Raw genomic sequence first — 19,675 nt, forward strand, 5'->3', positions numbered from 1 at the left:
AAGATTCAGAACATACTGCAGAGGAATTATACAGAAAAAGCTGGGCGTTCAGAACGCCCAGTGAAGAAGGACAGACTGGCGTTTAAACGCCAGCCAGGGTACCTGGTTGGGCGTTTAACGCCCAAAAAGGTAGTGCATTGGGCGTTAAACGCCAGAATGTGCACCATTCTGGGCGTTTAACGCCAGTATGGCACAAGAGGGAAGATTCTGTTTTTAATTCAGATTTTTTTCAAGTTTTCAAAGTTTTTCAAAATCAAATCTTTTTTCAAATCAAATCTTTTCAATCAAATGTTTTCAAAATCAATTTCTTTCCTTTTTCAAAGATACTTGCTAACAATTAATGATTTGATTGAACATTTCAAGTATGCTGCCTTTTCTGTTGAGAAAGGTTTAATTTCTGAATCATATCTTTTCTTGTTAGGCAAGTCATTAATTTCTAAAATCAAATCTTTTTAAAATTGTTTTCAAATCATATCTTTTTAATCATATCTTTTTAAAACCATAATTTTTCAATCACATCTTTTTTCAAAACAGTTTTTAATCATATCTCTTTGATTTCTAATTTCAAAATCTTTTTCAAAAATTACTTGATCTCTTTCCCACTCTTGATTTTCGAAAATCAAATTAAAGTTTTTCAAAGTGTTTTTAAAATCTTTTTTTAATTAATTTTCGAAAATTCTCTTCCCCTCTTCTCACATCCTTCTATTTATGGAGTAATACTCCTCCTCAATGCACAATTCGAACTCTATCTCACTAAGTTCGAATTCTTCTACTTCTTCCTTCTATTTTTCTTCTTCTCTGACACCTCAAGGAATCTCTATACTGTGACATAGAGGATTCCATATTTTCTTGTTCTCTTCTCTTTCATATGAGCAGGAGCAAAGACAAAGGCATTCTTGTTGAAGCTGACCCTGAACCTGAAAGGACCTTGAAGCGAAGGCTGAGAGAAGCTAAGGCACAACTCTCTGTAGAGGACCTAACAGAAATCTTCAAAGAAGAAGAACCCATGGCAGCCGAAAACAACAACAATGCAAGGAAGGTGCTGGGTGACTTTCCTGCACCTACTCCCGACTTCTATGGGAGAAGCATCTCTATCCCTGCCATTGGAGCAAACAACTTTGAGCTTAAGCCTCAATTAGTTTCTCTAATGCAACAGAATTGCAAGTTCCATGGACTTCCATTGGAAGATCCTCATCAGTTCTTAGCTGAATTCTTGCAAATCTGTGACACTGTCAAGACTAATGGGGTTGACCCTGAGGTCTACAGACTTATGCTATTCCCTTTTGCTGTAAGAGACAGAGCTAGGACATGGTTGGACTCACAACCTAAAGAAAGCCTGGACTCATGGGAAAAGCTAGTCAATGCCTTCTTGGCAAAGTTCTTTCCACCTCAAAAATTGAGTAAGCTTAGAGTGGAAGTCCAAACCTTCAGACAGAAGGATGGAGAATCCCTCTATGAAGCTTGGGAAAGATACAAACAATTGACCAGAAAATGTCCTTTTGACATGCTTTCTGAATGGAGCATCATAGGTATTTTCTATGATGGTCTCTCTGAACTATCCAAGATGTCTTTGGATAGCTCTGCTGGAGAATCTCTTCATCTGAAGAAGACGCCTACAGAAGCTCAAGAGCTAATTGAAATGGTTGCAAATAACCAATTCATGTACACTTCTGAAAGGAATCCTGTGAACAATGGGACTAATCAGAAGAAAGGAGTTCTTGAGATTGATACTCTGAATGCCATTATGGCTCAGAACAAGATATTGACTCAACAAGTCAATTTGATTTCCCAAAGTTTGTCTGGAATGCAAAAATGCACCAAGCAGTACTAAGGATGCTTCATCTGAAGAAGAAGCCTATGATCCTGAGAACCCTTCAATGGAAGAGGTGAATTACCTAGGAGAACCCTATGGAAACACCTATAATTCTTCATGGAGAAATCATCCAAATTTCTCATGGAAGAATCAAGAGAGACCTCAACAAGGTTTCAACAACAATAATGGTGGAAGAAACAGGTTTAGCAATGGCAAGCCTTTTCCATCATCTTCTCAGCAACAGACAGAGAATTCTAAGCAGAACCCCTCTGACTTAGCAACCATGGTCTCTGATCTAATCAAAACCACTCAAAGTTTCATGACTGAAACAAGGTCCTCCATTAGGAACTTGGAGGCACAAGTGGGACAACTGAGCAAGAAAATTACTGAACTCCCTCCTAGTACTCTTCCAAGCAATACAGAAGAAAATCCAAAAGGAGAGTGCAAGGCCATCAACATGGCCGAATCTGGAGAGGAAGGAGAGGAAGTGAACGCCACTGAGGAAGACCTCAATGGGCGTGCACTGACCTCCACTGAGTTCCCCAATGAGGAACCACGGGAATCTGAGGCTCAAAATGAGACCATAGAGATTCCATTGGACTTACTTCTGCCTTTCATGAGCTCTGATGAGTATTCTTCCTCTGAAGAGGATGAGTATGTCACTGAAGAGCAAGTTGCTAAATACCTTGGAGCAATCATGAAGCTAAATGACAAGTTATTTGGAAATGAGACTTGGGAGGATGAACCCCCTTTGCTCACCAAAGAACTGGATGACTTGTCTAGGCAGAAATTACCTCAAAAGAGACAAGATCTTGGGAAATTTTCCATACCTTGTACCATAGGCACCATGACCTTCAAGAAGGCCCTGTGTGACTTAGGATCAAGTGTAAACCTCATGCCTCTCTCTGTAATGGAGAAGCTAGGGATCTTTAAGGTACAAGCTACAAGAATCTCACTAGAGATGGCAGACAACTCAAGAAAACAAGCTTATGGAATTGTAGAGGATGTTCTGGTAAGAGTTGAAAACCATTACATCCCTACTGATTTCATAGTCCTAGAGACTGGGAAATGCATGGATGAATCCATCATCCTTGGCAGACCCTTCCTAGCCACAGCAAAGGCTGTGATTGATGTTGATGGAGGTGAACTGATCATTCAAGTGAATGAAGAATCCTTTGTGTTTAAGGCTCAAGGATATCCCTCTGTCACCATGGAGAGGAAGCATGAAGAGCTTCTCTCAAATCAGAGTCAAGCAGAGCCCCCACAGTCAAACTCTAAGTTTGGTGTTGGGAGGCCATAACCAAACTCTAAGTTTGGTGTTGAACCCCCACATTCAAACTCTAAGTTTGGTGTTGGGAGGTTCCAACATTGCTCTGAGTATCTGTGATGCTCCATGAGAGCCCTCTGTCAAGCTACTGACATTAAAGAAGCGCTTGTTGGGAGGCAACCCAATGTTATATTTTATCTATTATCCTTTGTTATTTTATGTTTTTTTTTGTAGGTTGATGATCATAAGAAGTCACAAAATCAATTGAAAAAGCAAAAACAGAATGAAAAACAGGAAGAAAAACAGCACACCCTGGAGGAAGAACCTACTGGCGTTTAAACACCAGTAAGGCTAGCAGGTGGGCGTTTAACGCCCAGTCTGGCACCATTCTGGGCGTTTAACGCCAGAAAGGGGCACCAGACTGGCGTTAAACGCCAGGAAAGGGCAAGAACCTGGCGTTAAACGCCAGAAATGGGCACCAGCCCGGCGTTTAACGCCAGAATTGGCTCAAAACATGATTTTGCATGCCATTTGGTGCAGGGATGACTTTTCCTTGACACTTCAGGATCTGTGGACCCCACAGGATCCCCACCAACCCCACCACTCTCTCTCTTTTCACCCATTCACCAATCACCTCAACACCTCTTCCCCAAAAACCCTTCACCTATCAAATCCCATCTTTCTCTTCACCACTCACATCCATCCTTCATAAAACCCCACCTACCTTGATGACATGTCACCATGTCATGTTTTTTATGCTTTTTCATACAAGAAATTTATGATTAGTGCTTAAATATTGCATTCTTTGGTGCTTAAATGGTACATTTCTTTGATCTTTTGATTGGATAAACTTTGTAGGGAATAAGAAGAAAAAGAAGCAAAAAGAGCACAAAATAAGCTAAAAAGAAGAAAAGAGGAATTTTGGGCACACTTTGAAGTTGGAGCACACTTTGGAGGCTTAGGCCACGCTTCTAAAAGCGTGACCCATGACCAAATCAAGGAAGAAAAGCGTGGCCCAAAGGAAGAAAAGCGTGGCTCGAAACAAGGAGGAAGAGAGGACAAACTTTTGGGTGAAAAGTTAGCCTCAAAGTTAGCCCCCTAACTTTGAGGCTAACGTGAGAATTGTCAATTCCTCCCAGGGGCTACTCAAGTTTGCGCCAACGTTAGCCCCCTAACTTGGAGGCTAACGTTGGCATGTCAATTCCTCCCAGGGGCTAGCCAACGTTTGCGCCAACGTTAGCCCCCTAACTTGGAGGCTAACGTTGGCGCCACACACCACAACAGCTTGAAGGGGTATACTTCCAACAAGAATAACTTGAGCTACAGAGCTCCAAATGAGGTGATTCAAGAAGCATTGGAAAGTAGGAATCAAGAGCTTTCCAAGCATATATGACACTGCATGGTGGACACTAAAATTGAGGATGAAAACTGCCCCGCAATGTGCATAAATGAACATGTGGGCAACCTGCAGTGAGGCCACTTGACCTCTGCACCTTCAATGGAGTATAACTCGAGCTGTAGAGCTCCAATTGATGCGCTTCCAACGGCAAATGAAAGTAGACATTCAGGGCTTTCCAACAATGTATAATAGTATGGGGTGGACAAAACGTTTGAGCCTCCAGAATTGGCGTTTTCGCCAACGTTTGAGGGCAAACGTTACCCCAAACGCTGCACACCAAAGCCAGCGACCATGCCCTCTTCAAATGATCATAACTTGAGTTGTAGATGTCCAATTGAAGTGATTCCAAGTGAGTTAGAAAGCTGACATTCAGAGCTTTCCAACCATATATGATAGTCTATATTGGGCATAAAATTGGCAACATGACAAGAGGACAAAGTTGGCGCCACAAGCACACAAGGCAAGGCCAACGTTAGGGTCAAAGTTAGACCCCTAACGTTGGCACCAACGTTCATACCAGCAAGATTTGTGGGCTGCTATGAAAAGTTGGAGCCAAAGTTAGACCCCTAACGTTAGCTCCAACTTTTGGTCCAACTTTTGCAAACTCAACCCGGTTCAATTCGGTTCCTCTTCAAACTCCAAGAGCAATCAACCAAGGCCTTTATCAACCCAATTCCATCAAGAGGAAGGGCCCAAATGATCATCACTCAAAGGCACAAGAAATAGATAAAATAGGAATTTCATTTAACTGTAATTTGTTTTTAATTTCATTTTCATTTTGTAAAGCCTATATAAGGCATCATTTTCATATTTGTGAGGAAGTCGGCTCCACTAGGGAGCATTAGGAGTAGTAGTAGAGAGCTCTCTCTTTAATTTTCTTGTCTTTGTTTTTTTGAATCTTGGATGGAGAACTGAAGGTGTTCTGTTTCATTCTCCCTCTGAGATTTCTCTCTGCTTTCTTTACTGCTTAATTGAATCTAATTTTCTGTTAATTGCTCTTCATCTACTCTTGCTGCACTTTACATTTCTTTAATTTCTTTGCAATTGCTCTTGTTGGATCTAGGAAGGCATTGAGATCTAGACTTGGTTATCTAGTCTCTTGGGTCCTGAGATCTTAATTTCAATTTTACATTCTCTGTTTATTACTTTCATGTTTATTTACATTTCTGTTTTGATTCCGAATCAATCGAATCCATCTTTTACTTCTCTGCTTGTTGCAATTTAACTTCTCCTTGTTTAAATTCTGCAAATCCAATTCCTAATTCCCTTTACAATTTCATGCAATTTAAATTTCTTGCAATTTAAGATTCTTGCAATTTATATTTCTTGCTCTTTAAGTTTCAGTTCCATTTACTTTCTGCAATTTAAATTCATTGCAATTTTTACCTTCTGTTGCTCAACTTCACACAATTCACTCAATGTTAGCTTGACTAAACTAATCACCCACTAAAGTTGCTTGATCCATCAATCCCTGTGGGATCGACCTCACTCTCGTGAGTTTTTATTACTTGATGCGACCCGGTGCACTTGCCGGTTAGATCGGTGTTGTTTTGGGAGAGATTCTTGTCTCCACCAAAATAATACTCATCATACCTCACCATTCAAATTCAAACCACTTTCCCTCCCAAACCCACCCATACATGACCGAACCATGAGCCCCCCTCTCCTATATAAACCCTTCTTCACCCCTTCATTTTCACACAACCTAAACACCACTTCTCCCCCTCTTTGGCCGAACACAAAGCCATTCCCTTCTTCCTTATTTCTTCTTCTTCTACTCTCTTCTTTCTTCTTTTGCTCGAGGACGAGCAAACCTTTTAAGTTTGGTGTGGTAAAAGCATTGCTTTTTGTTTTTCCATAACCATTTATGGCATCCAAGGCCGGAGAAACCTCTAGAAAGAGGAAATGGAAGGCAAAAGCTTCCACCTCCGAGTCATGGGAGATGGAGAGATTCATCTCAAGGGTGCATCAAGACCACTTCTATGAAGTTGTGGCCTTGAAGAAGGTGATCCCCGAGGTCCCTTTTTCACTCAAAAAGAGTGAATATCCGGAGATCCGACATGAGATTCGAAGAAGAGGTTGGGAAGTTCTCACCAACCCCATTCAACAAGTCGGAATCTTAATGGTTCAAGAGTTCTATGCCAATGCATGGATCACCAAGAACCATGATCAAAGTGTGAACCCGGATCCAAAGAATTGGCTTACTATGGTTCGGGGGAAATACTTGGATTTTAGTCCGGAAAATGTAAGGTTGGCATTCAACTTGCCTATGATGCAAGGAAATGAACATCCTTACACAAGAAGGGTCAACTTTGATCAAAGGTTGGACCAAGTCCTCACTGACATTTGTGAAGAGGGCGCCCAATGGAAGAAAGATTCAAGAGGGAAGCCGGTTCAATTGAGAAGGCATGACCTCAAGCCCGTGGCTAGAGGATGGTTGGAGTTTATCCAACGCTCAATCATTCCCACTAGCAACCGGTCCGAAGTTACTCTAGACCGAGCCATCATGATCCATAGCATCATGATTGGAGAAGAAGTGGAAGTTCATGAGGTTATAGCCCAAGAACTTTATAAGGTGGCGGACAAGTCCTCTACCTTGGCGAGGTTAGCCTTTCCTCACCTCATTTGTCACCTCTGTTATTCAGTAGGAGTTGACATAGAAGGAGACATCCTCATTGATGAGGACAAGCCCATCACTAAGAAAAGGATGGAGCAAACAAGAGACCCCACTCATCATGAGATCCCTGAGATTCCTCAAGGGATGCACTTTCCTCCACAAGACTATTGGGAGCAACTGAACACCTCCCTAGGAGAATTGAGTTCCAACATGGGACAACTAAGGGTGGAGCACCAAGAACATTCCATCCTCCTCCATGAAATTAGAGAAGATCAAAGAATCATGAGAGAGGAGCAACAAAGACAAGAAAGAGACATTGAGGAGCTCAAGCACTCCATAAGACCTTCAAGAGGAAGAACAAGCCGCCATCACTAAGGTGGACCCGTTCTTTAATCTCCTTGTTCTTTATTTTCTTGTTTTTCGAATTTTAGTGCTTATGTTTATCTATGTTTGTGTCTTGTGATCATTAGTGTCTTAGTGTCTATGCCTTAAAGTTATGAATGTCCTATGAATCCATCACCTTTCTTAAATAAACAATGTTCTTAATTGAAAAGGAGAAGAATTGCATGAATTTTGAATTTTATAACAGTTTAATTATTTTGATGTGGTGGCAACACTTTTGTTTTCTGAATGTATGCTTAAACAGTGCATATGTCCTTTGAATTTGTGGTTCATGAATGTTGGCTCTTGAAAGAATGATGAAAAAGGAGACATGTTACTGAGGATCTGAAAAATCATAAAAATGATTCTTGAAGCAAGAAAAAGCAGTGAATACAAAAAAAAAAAGAAAAGAAGCAAGCGAAAAAAAAACGAAAAAGAAAGAGAAAAAGAAAGAGAAAAAAAAGAAATAAAGTTGTGATCCAAGGCAAAAAGAGTGTGCTTAAGAACCCTGGACACCTCTAATTGGGGACTCTAGCAAAGCTGAGTCACAATCTAAAAAGGTTCACCCAATTATGTGTCTGTGGCATGTATGTATCCGGTGGTAATACTGGAAGACAGAGTGCTTTGGGCCACGGCCAAGACTCATGAAGTAGTTGTGTTCAAGAATCATCATACTTAACTAGGAGAATCAATGACACTATCTGGATTCTGAGTTCCTAAAGAAGCCAATCATTATGAATTTCAAAGGATAAAGTGAGATGCCAAAACTATTCAGAGGCAAAAAGCTAAAAGCCCCGCTCATCTAATTAATACTAATCTTCATAGATGTTTTTGGAATTTATTGCATATTCTCTTCTTTATATCTTATTTGATCTTCAGTTGCTTGAGGACAAGCAACAATTTAAGTTTGGTGTTGTGATGAGCGGATAATTTGTACGCTTTTTGGCATTGTTTTTAGTATGTTTTTAGTAGTTTTAGTTGAGTTCTTAGTATATTTTTATTAGTTTTTAGTTAAAATTCACTTTTCTGGACTTTACTATGAGTTTGTGTGTTTTTCTGTGATTTCAGGTATTTTCTGGCTGAAATTGAGGGACCTGAGCAAAAATCTGATTCAGAGACTGAAAAGGACTGCAGATGCTGTTGGATTCTGACCTCCCTGCACTCGAAGTGGATTTTCTGGAGCTACAGAAGCCCAATTGGCGCGCTCTCTACGGCGTTGGAAAGTAGACATCCTGGGCTTTCCAGCAATATATGATAGTCCATACTTTGCCCAAGATTTGATGGTCCAAACTGGCGTTCAAAGTCACCTTCAGAATTTCCAGCGTTAAACGCCGGAACTGGCACCAAAATGGGAGTTAAACGCCCAAACTGGCATAAAAGCTGGCGTTTAACTCCAAGAAGAGTCTCTACTCTAAAATGCTTCAATGCTCAGCCCAAGCACACACCAAGTGGGCCCGGAAGTGGATTTTTATGTCATTTACTCATCTCTGTACACCCTAGGCTACTAGTTCTCTATAAGTAGGACCTTTTACTATTGTATTTTCATCTTTGGATTATTTTAGATCCGTTGATCATCTTTGGACATCTAGTTCTTAGATCATTGGGAGGCTGGCCTCACGGCCATGCCTAGACCTTGTTCTTATGTATTTTCAACGGTGGAGTTTCTACACACCATAGATTAAGGTGTGGAGCTCTGCTGTACCTCGAGTATTAATGCAATTACTATTGTTTTTCTATTCAATTCAGCTTGTTCTTATTCCAAGATATTCATTCGCACTCAAGAACTTGATGAATCTGATGATTATGTGACGCTCATCATCATTCTCACTTATGAACAAGTGACTGACAACCACTTCTGTTCTACAAGCAAACAAGGCTCTAATGTTTATCTCTTGGATTCTTTAACCGGAATCTTCGTGGTATAGGCAAGAACTGATGGCGGCATTCAAGAGAATCCGGAAGGTCTAACCTTGTCTGTGGTATTCTGAGTAGAATTCAATGATTGAATGAATGTGACGTGCTTCAAACTCCTGAGGGCGGGGCATTAGTGACAGACGCAAAAGTATCACTGGATTCTATTCCGGCCTGATCGAGAACCGACAGATGGATAGCCGTGCCGTGACAGGGTGCGTTGAACATTTCCAATGAGAGGATGGGAGGTAGCCACTGACAACGGTGAAACCCTTGCATAAGCTTGCCATGGAAAGGAGTAAGAAGGATTGGATGAAGACAGTAGGAAAGCAGAGAGACGGAAGGGACAAGCATCTTCATACGCTTATCTGAAGCTCTCACCAATGATATACATAAGTATCTCTATCTTTATCTTTATGTTTTATTCATATATCATCTATACCCATTTGAGTCTGCCTGATTGAGATTTACAAGGTGACCATAGCTTGCTTCATACCAACAATCTCCGTGGGATCGACCCTTACTCGCGTAAAGCCTGCTCAACCATGTCAAGCATCTCCCATGTATAACGAGACACCGTGACATTCTTTTGCCATTCCAGAGGAAAAGTAGGCTCATAATTTTTGTCAAGAAAAAAGTGGCGGGCCCCCTCAGCAGCTCAAAATTTAAAGAAATAGTTTTTAAAGTCCTTAAAGGACTCATCATACATTGCAAAAACTTTATGCCCCTGAGCAGATCTAAAAGAAACCCAAGAAGCTTTCTTTTTGGAAGAAGCCCCAGGCTTGGCCGAAACGAAGAGATAAAGAAAGAGAGTCTGAGAAGGTTTGACGCCTAACTCATGACAAAGCAATTGAAAGATCTTGATAAAACCCCAGGAATTCGGATGAAGCTGGGATGGGCAACATTACACGACCACAACAAGTCGGTCTCAAAAGCAGTAAAAGGAAAAGTAATGTTCAACTGGCTGAAGAAATATTCATAGGGGTAGAAGAAGGGACGCTCCCCCTCGACCGAGGTTGGACAATAAACCCTCTCGTCAGAGTCAGGCGCTACAAGCTCATAATCCCTCTCCTGTGCACTGCTACCACAAACCCTATGATGTTTTCTCAGCTCTACACAAAATTCAGCATCCACCACAGAAACACACATTAAGACAAGGGAGTCCAGCCAATCAGACATCCCCTTAGGAACTTTAGAATACATCTCTACAATATTTTTTCGAGAAAACATGGCCAACTAGTCCTACAACCAAAGAAAAGACAAATTACTAAAATTACTCAAGATCAAACAAACAACTCGGAAAGCAAAAATAAAACAGCAGATGACAAACTCAGCATTAAAAAGGAAATCGCCAGGACACAACCCAAGGACCAGGGGCATCCTTTGGAGGTAATAACAGAGCAAAGACCCACACCATCTCCCAAAAAAGAAAGCAACCCTCTTTTTCCTTTTAGCAAAGTCATCAAAGCAGCGCAAACAAACGACGAAAAATGACAAACAGACATCAAAGATGCAACCTTTTTAGGAAGAAATCAAATGAAGCCGAAACAATTATCCCAAAAAAGCAACAGCAAGGGCAGTGCAAAGCCCTAGGAAACCCTAATCGTTGGGAAGAATACCAAAAACATGCATCATAGCAATCAAACGTAACAACGCGAAAAGGATCAAACTTTCCAGCATGCATTCAAACAAAATCAAGGCTTTACCAAAAGATAAAAAGAAAAAATGACGAAAAGAAGTAAAGAAGCAGAAGGTAGCACCAACCTGGAAGAAAGGAGAAAGAACTCTGAAGAAAAAGCTAAAAAAGCGGAGAGGAGGAGTGAAGGTCGTCTCGCAAAGCAGAGCACCAACAAATACCAAAGCGTCATAGAGAAAAAACGAGAATGCAGGATGAAAGCAGAGAAAAAAGGGGGGAAGTTACAGAAAAGAGAAAACTGTCTCTAGGATACAAAATTCAAAAGAACCAAGAGAAATGGGGCATTAAAGGCCAATTAATGAGGGTATTAAACCCTCGCATGTTTCCAAAGCTAGAGTGCTAAATGCAAAAACGTGCGCTTCTAAAAGCGAAGGAGAAACACTTCACGTTCAAAAGCTACAGCAGAAATCGACAAAATGCTCGAGTTCGGCTTTACCATAAAAGAGTCGAAGTCCTAAAACTGAAGACTCAACCTCAAAACAATAGACCGAGCTCGAGCAAGGGCACTGTTCATACCCTAGGTCGAGGTGTCCAACCCGGGATGTTCTACTGACAAGTCGACCGACCTCTTCAGGTCAGGACAATCCGATCTCTTTTTAAAGAGCTCGGTCAAATCACCAAGAAAGCCCAAAAAGGGGCCCAAAGGGAGGATCACGCCCCAAATCCTAAGGCAGCCCAAGCCTACAGAGGGAAGGGCAATTCCCTGAAGATAAGATGACCTCACTTGAAGATAAGATAAGATAACTAACTTATCTTATCTAAGAAGGTCACTCTACGCCATTATAAATACACTGGAGCACCCAGGTATAACTCATACTCTGATTCTACAAAAAAAACTGCTTAATACCCTTGCTAACTTAAGCATCGGAGTCCCTTGCAGGTACTACTACCCTCCGATGATGAAGGATCAGCACCATAACCAAGTCCAACAAAGTCGGACGCAACAGTTCCGACCAGTACAGAAGGTCTCGTCCGAGATCGACCTACAGTTTCAAGTAACCCTCGGAACAGTTTCCTTGTTGAACCTTTGAGGGTATGGCAAAGGAGGTGTGAAAGTCTTCTCCACTTGCTTATGTCCTTGAGATGATTTTTCCATTATTTGCTTTCCTTTCCTTGAGATTTGTGGCTGTTTCTCTCCCTCTTCAGGCTTCTCTTGATCATCCTTGTTGAGTGTAGTATCATTCTTGCTGCTAGCTTCATCATTCTCAGTTGGCTTCTTATCATTCACAAAGGTTTTTCCACTCCTTAGCTGTATAGGTTTGCATTCTTCTTTAGGATTTGGATTGGTGTCACTTGGGAGTAAGCTTGTTGGCCTTTCAATCAGCTTTCTTGGAAAGCTGCCCAATCTGCCTTTCTATATTTCTTATGGAAGCTTCATTGTTCTTGTTTGTAAGTTCTTGCTGTTTCATTATTTTTTCCATCAATATCTCCAAGTTGGAGATTCTCTGAGAGTCTTGTGGGATTTGTGGTTGGTTATGAGCTGTTGAGGGTAGATGATAGTTGTTTTGGTTGGTGGTTTGGTTATTGGATGGATAATGGTTGGAATTGGGGTAATTGTTTTAGGGTTTTCTATATGGATTTTGGTTTTTGTTCTGATGGTTGTTTCTTGAGTTGTTTTGGTTTGAATGTCTTTGCCATGGCTGCTGATTTTGATTGTGGTTATCTCCCCATCTAAGGTTGGGGTGGTTCTTCCAGGATGGATTGTAAGTGTCACCATAAACTTCACTTGATCCTGAACCTTGGTTGTGCACATATTGAATTTGTTCCTGCTGTTGATCTTCTTGGTTTTTTTCATTCTGCCCCCATGTGGTTGATGGTTGGCTTGTATTCACTGCTGCAACTTGGAGGTTATCAATCCTCTTAGCCATTTGCTCAAACTGTTATTGAATTTGCTGCTGCATCATCTTGTTTTGAGCTAGGATTGAGTCCACTCCTTCCAACTCTAGCACTCCTTTCCTTTGTGATTGTTGGCATTGTCTCTGATGAGCAACGAAAAATTGATTGTTTGCCACCATATCAATGAGATTCTGGGTCTCCTCTGCAGTCTTCATCAATTGTAAGGAACTTCCTGCTGAGTGATCTAGTGCTTCTTGAGCCTTCAGAGTTCGTCCTTCATAGAAGTTTTGAAGCTTATCCCATTCATTGAACATGTATGGTGGACACTTCTTGAGTAAAGCTTTGTATCTCTCCCATGCCTCATATAATGACTCTCCATCCGTCTGAGTGAATGTTTGGACCTCTGGTGCATGAAATTGTGATCTCTAATAATGGCGCTCAACTTAGTATGCACATCTACTAACTCAGCACTTTCTTCACAACTTCGCACAACTAACCAGCAAGTGCACTGGGTCGTCCAAGTAATAAACCTTACGTGAGTAAGGGTCGATCCCACGGAGATTGTTGGTATGAAGCAAGCTATGATCATCTTGTAAATCTCAGTTAGGCAGATAATAAATGATTATGGAGTTTTCGAATAATAATAATAAATAAACATAAAATAAAGATAGAGTTACTCATGTAACTCAATGGTGATAATTTCAGATAGGCGTATGAAGATGCTGTGCTCCTTTTGAATCTCTGCTTTCCTATTGCCTTCATCCAATCCTTCTTACTCCTTTCCATGGTAAGCTGTATGTAGGGCATCACCGTTGTCAATGGCTACATCCCATCCTCTCAGTGAAAATGGTCCAAAGGCTCTGTCACAGCACGATTAATCATCTGTCGGTTCTCGATCATGTCGGAATAGAATCCATTGATTTTTTTGCGTTTGTCATCACGCCCAACAATCGCGAGTTTGAAGCTCGTCACAGTCATTCAATCCCTGAATCAAGGAATTCAAGAGATATGCCCCCGGTCTAAGGTAGAACGGAAGTGGTTGTCAGTCACGCGTTCATAGGTGAGAATGATGATGAGTGTCACGGATCATCACATTGATCATGTTGAAGTGCAACGAATATCTTACAATAGGAATAAACTGAATTGAATAGAAAATAGTAATAATTGCATTAAAACTCGAGGTACAGCAGAGCTCCACACCCTTAATCTATGGTGTGTAGAAACTCCACCGTTGAAAATATATAAGTGATGGTCCAGGCATGGCCGAATGGCCAGCCCCCATAATATGATGTGAATTCAAAAATAAAGGAGAAGGACCAAATATGTGGTCAAAAGACTGAATGGTTAGAGACACCTAGTACAATAGTAAAATGTCCTATTTATACTAGACTACCTACTAGGGTTTACAGAAGTAAGTAATTGATGCAGAAATCCACTTTCGGGGCTGGTGCACGAAATTCTAATCCCAATATCAAAATCAAGATTTCTTATGATCTCGTACCACTAACCAGCAAGTGCATTGGGTCGTCCAAGTAATACCTTACGTGAGTAAGGGTCGATCCCACGGGGATTATTGGTTTGAAGCAAGCTATGTTTATTTTATTATTCTTAGTCAGGATATCAATTAAAATTATCAGTTTGAATTATTAGAAAAATAAAAGAGTGTGAAATAATTACTTGTTGTGCAGTAATGGAAAATATGTTGGAGTTTTGGAGATGCTTTGTCCTCTGAATTCGTGTAACATAATGCTTCCTCACTTTCAAAAGTGCAAAGTTCCTTCCATGGCAAGCTGTGTGTAGGGGGATCACCGTTGTCAATGGCTACCGTCCATCCTCTCGGTGAAAACGTTCCAAATGCTCTGTCACAGCACGGCTAATCATCTGTCGGTTCTCAATCAGGTTGGAATAGAATCCAGTGATTCTTTTGCGTCTGTCACTAACGCCCAGCCTTCAGGAGTTTGAAGCTCGTCACAGTCATTCAATCCTCGAATCCTACTCGGAATACCACAGACAAGGTTTAGACTTTCCGGATTCTCTTGAATGCTGCCATCAGTTTAGCATATACCACGAAGATTCTGATTAAGGAATCTAAGAGATACTCATTCAATCTAATGTAGAACGGAGGTAGTTGTCAGGCACACGTTCATGGATTGAGGAAGCTGATGAGTGTCACAGATCATCACCTTCTCCATAATTAAGCGCGAATGAACATCTTAGATAGGAACATGCATGTTTGAAAGGAAAACAGAAATAATTGCATTAATTCATCGAGACGCTGCAGAGCTCCTCACCCCCAACAATGGAGTTTAGTGACTCATGCCGTCAAAGAGTATATAATTCAGATCTGAAAATGTCATGAGATACAAAATAAGTCTCTAAAAGTTGTTTAAATAGTAAACTAGTAACCTAGGTTTACAGAAAATGAGTAAACTAAGATAATTGGTGCAGAAATCCACTTCTGGGGCCCACTTGGTGTGTGCTGGGGCTGAGACTTAAGCCTCTCACGTGCTTGGGCTGTTTCTGGAGTTGAACGCCAGGTTGTAACGTGTTTTGGGCGTTGAACTCCAACTTGTAACTTGTTTCTGGCGCTGGACGCCAGACTACAACATGGAACTGGCGTTGAACACCAGTTTACGTCGTCTATCTTGTGCAAAGTATGGACTATTATATATTGTTGGAAAGCCCTGGATGTATACTTTCCAACCCAATTGAGAGCGCGTCAATTGGACTCCTGTAGCTCCAAAAAATTTATTCCGAGTGCAGGGAGGTCAGGATCCAACAGCATCAACAGTCCTTTTTCAGCCTAACTCAGATTTTTGCTCAGCTCCCTCAATTTCAGTCAGAAAATACCTGAAATCGCAGAAAAATACACAAACTCATAGTAAAGTCCAGAAATATGATTTTTGCCTAAAAAATAATAAAATTCTATTAAAAACTAATTAAAACATACTAAAATCTACATGAAATTACCCCCAAAAAGCATATACAATATCCACTCATCACAACACCAAACTTAAACCGTTGCTTGTCCCCAAGCAACTAGATAAATAAAAGAGGATAAAAAGAAGTCAAGAAGCAATAATATCCCAGAGTTTTAACTGAAGCCCAGATTCTAATTAGATGAGCGGGACTAGTAGCTTTTTGCCTCTGAACAGTTTTGGCATCTCACTTTATCCTTTGAAATTCAGAATGGTTGGCATCCATAGGAACTTAGAATTCAGATAGTGTGATTGATTCTCCTAGTTTAGCATGTTGATTCTTGAACACAGCTACTTTTATGTGTCTTGGCCGTGACCCTAAGCATTTTGTTTTCCAGTATTACCACCGGATACATAAATGCCACAGACACATGACTGGGTGAACCTTTTCAGATTGTGACTCAGCTTTGCTAAAGTCCCCAGTTAGAGGTGTCCAGAGCTCTTAAGCACACTCTTTTTGCTTTAGATCATGACTTTAACCACTCAGTCTCAAGCTTTTCACTTGGACCTGCATGCCACAAGCACATGGTTAGGGACAGCTTGATTTAGCCGCTTAGGCCTGTATTTATTTCCTTGGGCCCTCCTATCCATTGATGCTCAAAGCCTTGGATCCTTTTTACCCCTGCCTTTTAGTTTTAAGGGCTATTGGCTTTTTCTGCTTGCTTTTTCTTTTTCTTTCTTTTTTTTTCGCACAAGCTTTTGCTTTTTCATTGCTTTTTCTTACTTCAAGAATCAGTTTTTTTTTTTTATTTTTCAGATCATCAATAACATTTCTCTTTTTCATCATTCTTTCAAGAGCCAACAATTTTAACATTCATAAACAAAAAGATCAAAAATATGCGCTGTTCAAGCATTCATTCAGAAGACAAAAGTATTGCCACCACATATAAATAATTAGAATTTTTCTTATTAAGAACTCGAAAAAAATATTGCCTCTTTATTCTAAAAGTCTACTATTTTATTCATGTTTGATGATGATGAGAAAAATAAATTATAACTTAATTGGAATTAAAGTCAAAGTAAAGATACTAATTACTATTACTAATATATAACTTCTAAGGTAAATTCCTAATAAGAACAATTATCACAGAGTTAAGGCAAAGATTAGAACTCAACGACCTTTATTTTGGGAAGTGGATGTTCCTCTAGTCTGTGAAGTGCTTGGTCCTTCAAGAGATAATTTCTGACGCTTCAGTTCCTTTAAGTCACATCCTTGCTCTTCCTGTTCCCTTAGGTGCCATGATCTTGATGAGTTTTAGCTCAGTGATCATGGCGAATCACACCAAACTTAGAGGTTTGCTTGTCCTCAAGCAAAAGAAAGGAAAGGAGAGGAATAGTAGGAGAGGCAAATTCGAAATTCAAAAGATATGATGAGTTGAAAAAGATATGAGAAGAAATTAAAAAGATTTGAAAAGAGTTCAAAAAGATAGATGAGTTTTGAAAAAGATTTGAAAAGAAATTAAAGAAAAATCAAGAAATATGTTTAGGATTAAAAAATTTTTGAAATTGAAGTTGAAAGATGAGAGTTTGTAACATGTTTATGCAAGAAATCATGAATTGAAACGTGAAAATTGGAAAAAATTTGAATTGAAAACGAAATTACCTCCTCCCCACAATCCTGGCGTTAAACGCCCAAACGCTGCATGTTTTGGGTGTTTAACGCCCAATTGCTGCTTCTCCTGGGCGTTCAACGCCCAACTTTTGCTTCTTTTTGGCGTTGAACACCAGGAAGTCCTTTGTCACTGGGCATTTTTTTGAATGCCTAGGACGCTGTCAATCTGGCATTAAACGCCTAGAAGGTGCTTCTTTCTGGCGTTTAACGCCCAGAAGATGCTCCTTTCTGGCGTTTAACGCCCAGATGGCTACCCTCACTAGTGTTGAACGCCCAGTGGGTGCTTCTTTTGGGCGTTCAACGCCCAAAATGTTTCTTACTGGCTTTTTCACGCCAGTGAGCTTCCAAATTCCCTTGTAACTTTGTGAATTCAAGCAATTGCTATTTTACCTTAAAGATACCTGACATATACCTGTAAAAAAATCAATTAATTAACAAATACTTTGTAAATGGCTGGGTTGCCTCCCAGCAAGCACTTCTTTATTCTCATTAGCTGGACTATTACTGAGCTTTAATCAAGCCTCAGTTTTGAGCATTCTTGCTCAAAATTGCCTTCAAGATAATGTTTGACTATCTGTCCATTAACAATGAACTTTTTATTAGAATCATTATCCTGAAGCTCTACGTATCCATATGGTGACACGCTTGTAATCACATATGGACCTCTCCACCGGGACTTCAATTTCCCGGGGAATAATTTGAGCCTAGAATTAAATAGCAGAACTTTCTGCCCTGGCTCAAAGACTCTGGATGACAATTTCTTATCATGTCGTCTTTTTGCTTTCTCTTTGTATATTTTTGCATTCTCGAAAGCATTGAGTCTAAATTCCTCTAGCTCATTTAACTGGAGCAATCGTTTTTCTCCAGCTAACTTGGCATCAAGGTTCAGGAATCTGGTTGCCAAGTAGGCCTTATGTTCCAGTTTCACTGGCAAGTGACTGATACGTAAAAATTTGATTTCACGTGTAACCGGCAAGTATACCGGGTCGTATCAAGTAATAAAACTCACTAAGAGTGAGGTCGATCCCACGGAGATTGGTAGATTAAGCAACTTTAGTTTAATGATGGATTTAGTCAAGCAAACATGGTTTTGATTTTATGAGCATTGTGATTTTTGAACATAATTGCAGGAATTTAAATGGCAAGGAATTTAAAGAACTGGAATATAGAAATAAGATGAAAGTAAATAACTGAAACTTAAAATGCAAGAAACTTAAATGACATCAAAGATAAATTGCAAGGAATTAAAGGTTGCAGAAATTTAAAGAGCATAAGAGCAAAGAGCAAGAAATAAAGAGACAGAATGTAGATGACAAGAATAATAAATTGCAAGAATGTAGAAGGGAAATGGGGTAATGGGTGTTCAAACAACTAAGAGCAAAAGAAATGAGAATTAATGATGGAAAGAATCATTAGGGATCAGAGATGCAACTTCTCATGAATTGATGTTGATCAATTCCTTCTCAATCATGGGTATAGATCCATGGGAAGTGGGTAATTGAATCCCAATCTCTTGGTGATCCAATTTCTCTCAACATAACCAATTGCCACTCTCGTGATCTAATTGTTCATGAGAAGAGATGAAGCTCAATTTCTAATCCAAGCCACACAATTTCCAGAATCTCAACTTAGGGAGGTTACATCTCAGATACCAACCAAAGTGTATTGATTAAGGAGATTATGAAAGGATGAACTCTAAACTGAACTATGTGGTTCATTTCTCAAATTCACCACATAATTCATATAGATTAACCCCTCTCTCGATGGTGATTGAATCTTTGAAGAACAAGAGTTTCCTCTTGGATTAACCACTTGAATTGAGAAGGAGAAGATGATTTATCAATGCATTCAAACAAGCAGAGCTCTTCCCCCTAATGAAAGTGGGGTTTAGTGAATCATAGCTCCAATTTCAACAACAATTGCCATAAATGAAAATTAAACTAAGTGTCAAGAAGGATGACGAAGAAGAAGAAAAAGCTTAAAAACTCAAAAATCAAAAGTTCCAAGAAGAACCAAAATAGCTTTTCGGTATCCTCCCGGAAAATGCAAGAGAGTTCTCCAAGTAAAAGTGCTAGTAAGTAAAAGTCCCTACAAGTCTAGAAAAAGTGTCTAAAAGTCCTTTCAAAGTACAAACTCCTTCTCTATTTATATTAGTCCTAAGAATC

The 19,675-nt window shown here is 40.1% G+C and overlaps 1 non-coding gene across 1 annotated transcript; it reads right to left on the bottom strand.

The window, feature by feature from the left end:
- Positions 1–1,402: 1,402 nt before the first annotated feature.
- LOC130964591 (small nucleolar RNA R71) lies at positions 1,403–1,510 on the bottom strand. Its single transcript, XR_009080679.1, has one exon. It is a non-coding gene; the product is annotated as a small nucleolar RNA R71 (small nucleolar RNA).
- Between the last annotated feature and the right edge of the window lie 18,165 nt (positions 1,511–19,675).

The sequence above is a fragment of the Arachis stenosperma genome, chromosome 2 (genome assembly GCF_014773155.1).
Source record: "Arachis stenosperma cultivar V10309 chromosome 2, arast.V10309.gnm1.PFL2, whole genome shotgun sequence".
Taxonomy (NCBI): domain Eukaryota; kingdom Viridiplantae; phylum Streptophyta; class Magnoliopsida; order Fabales; family Fabaceae; genus Arachis; species Arachis stenosperma.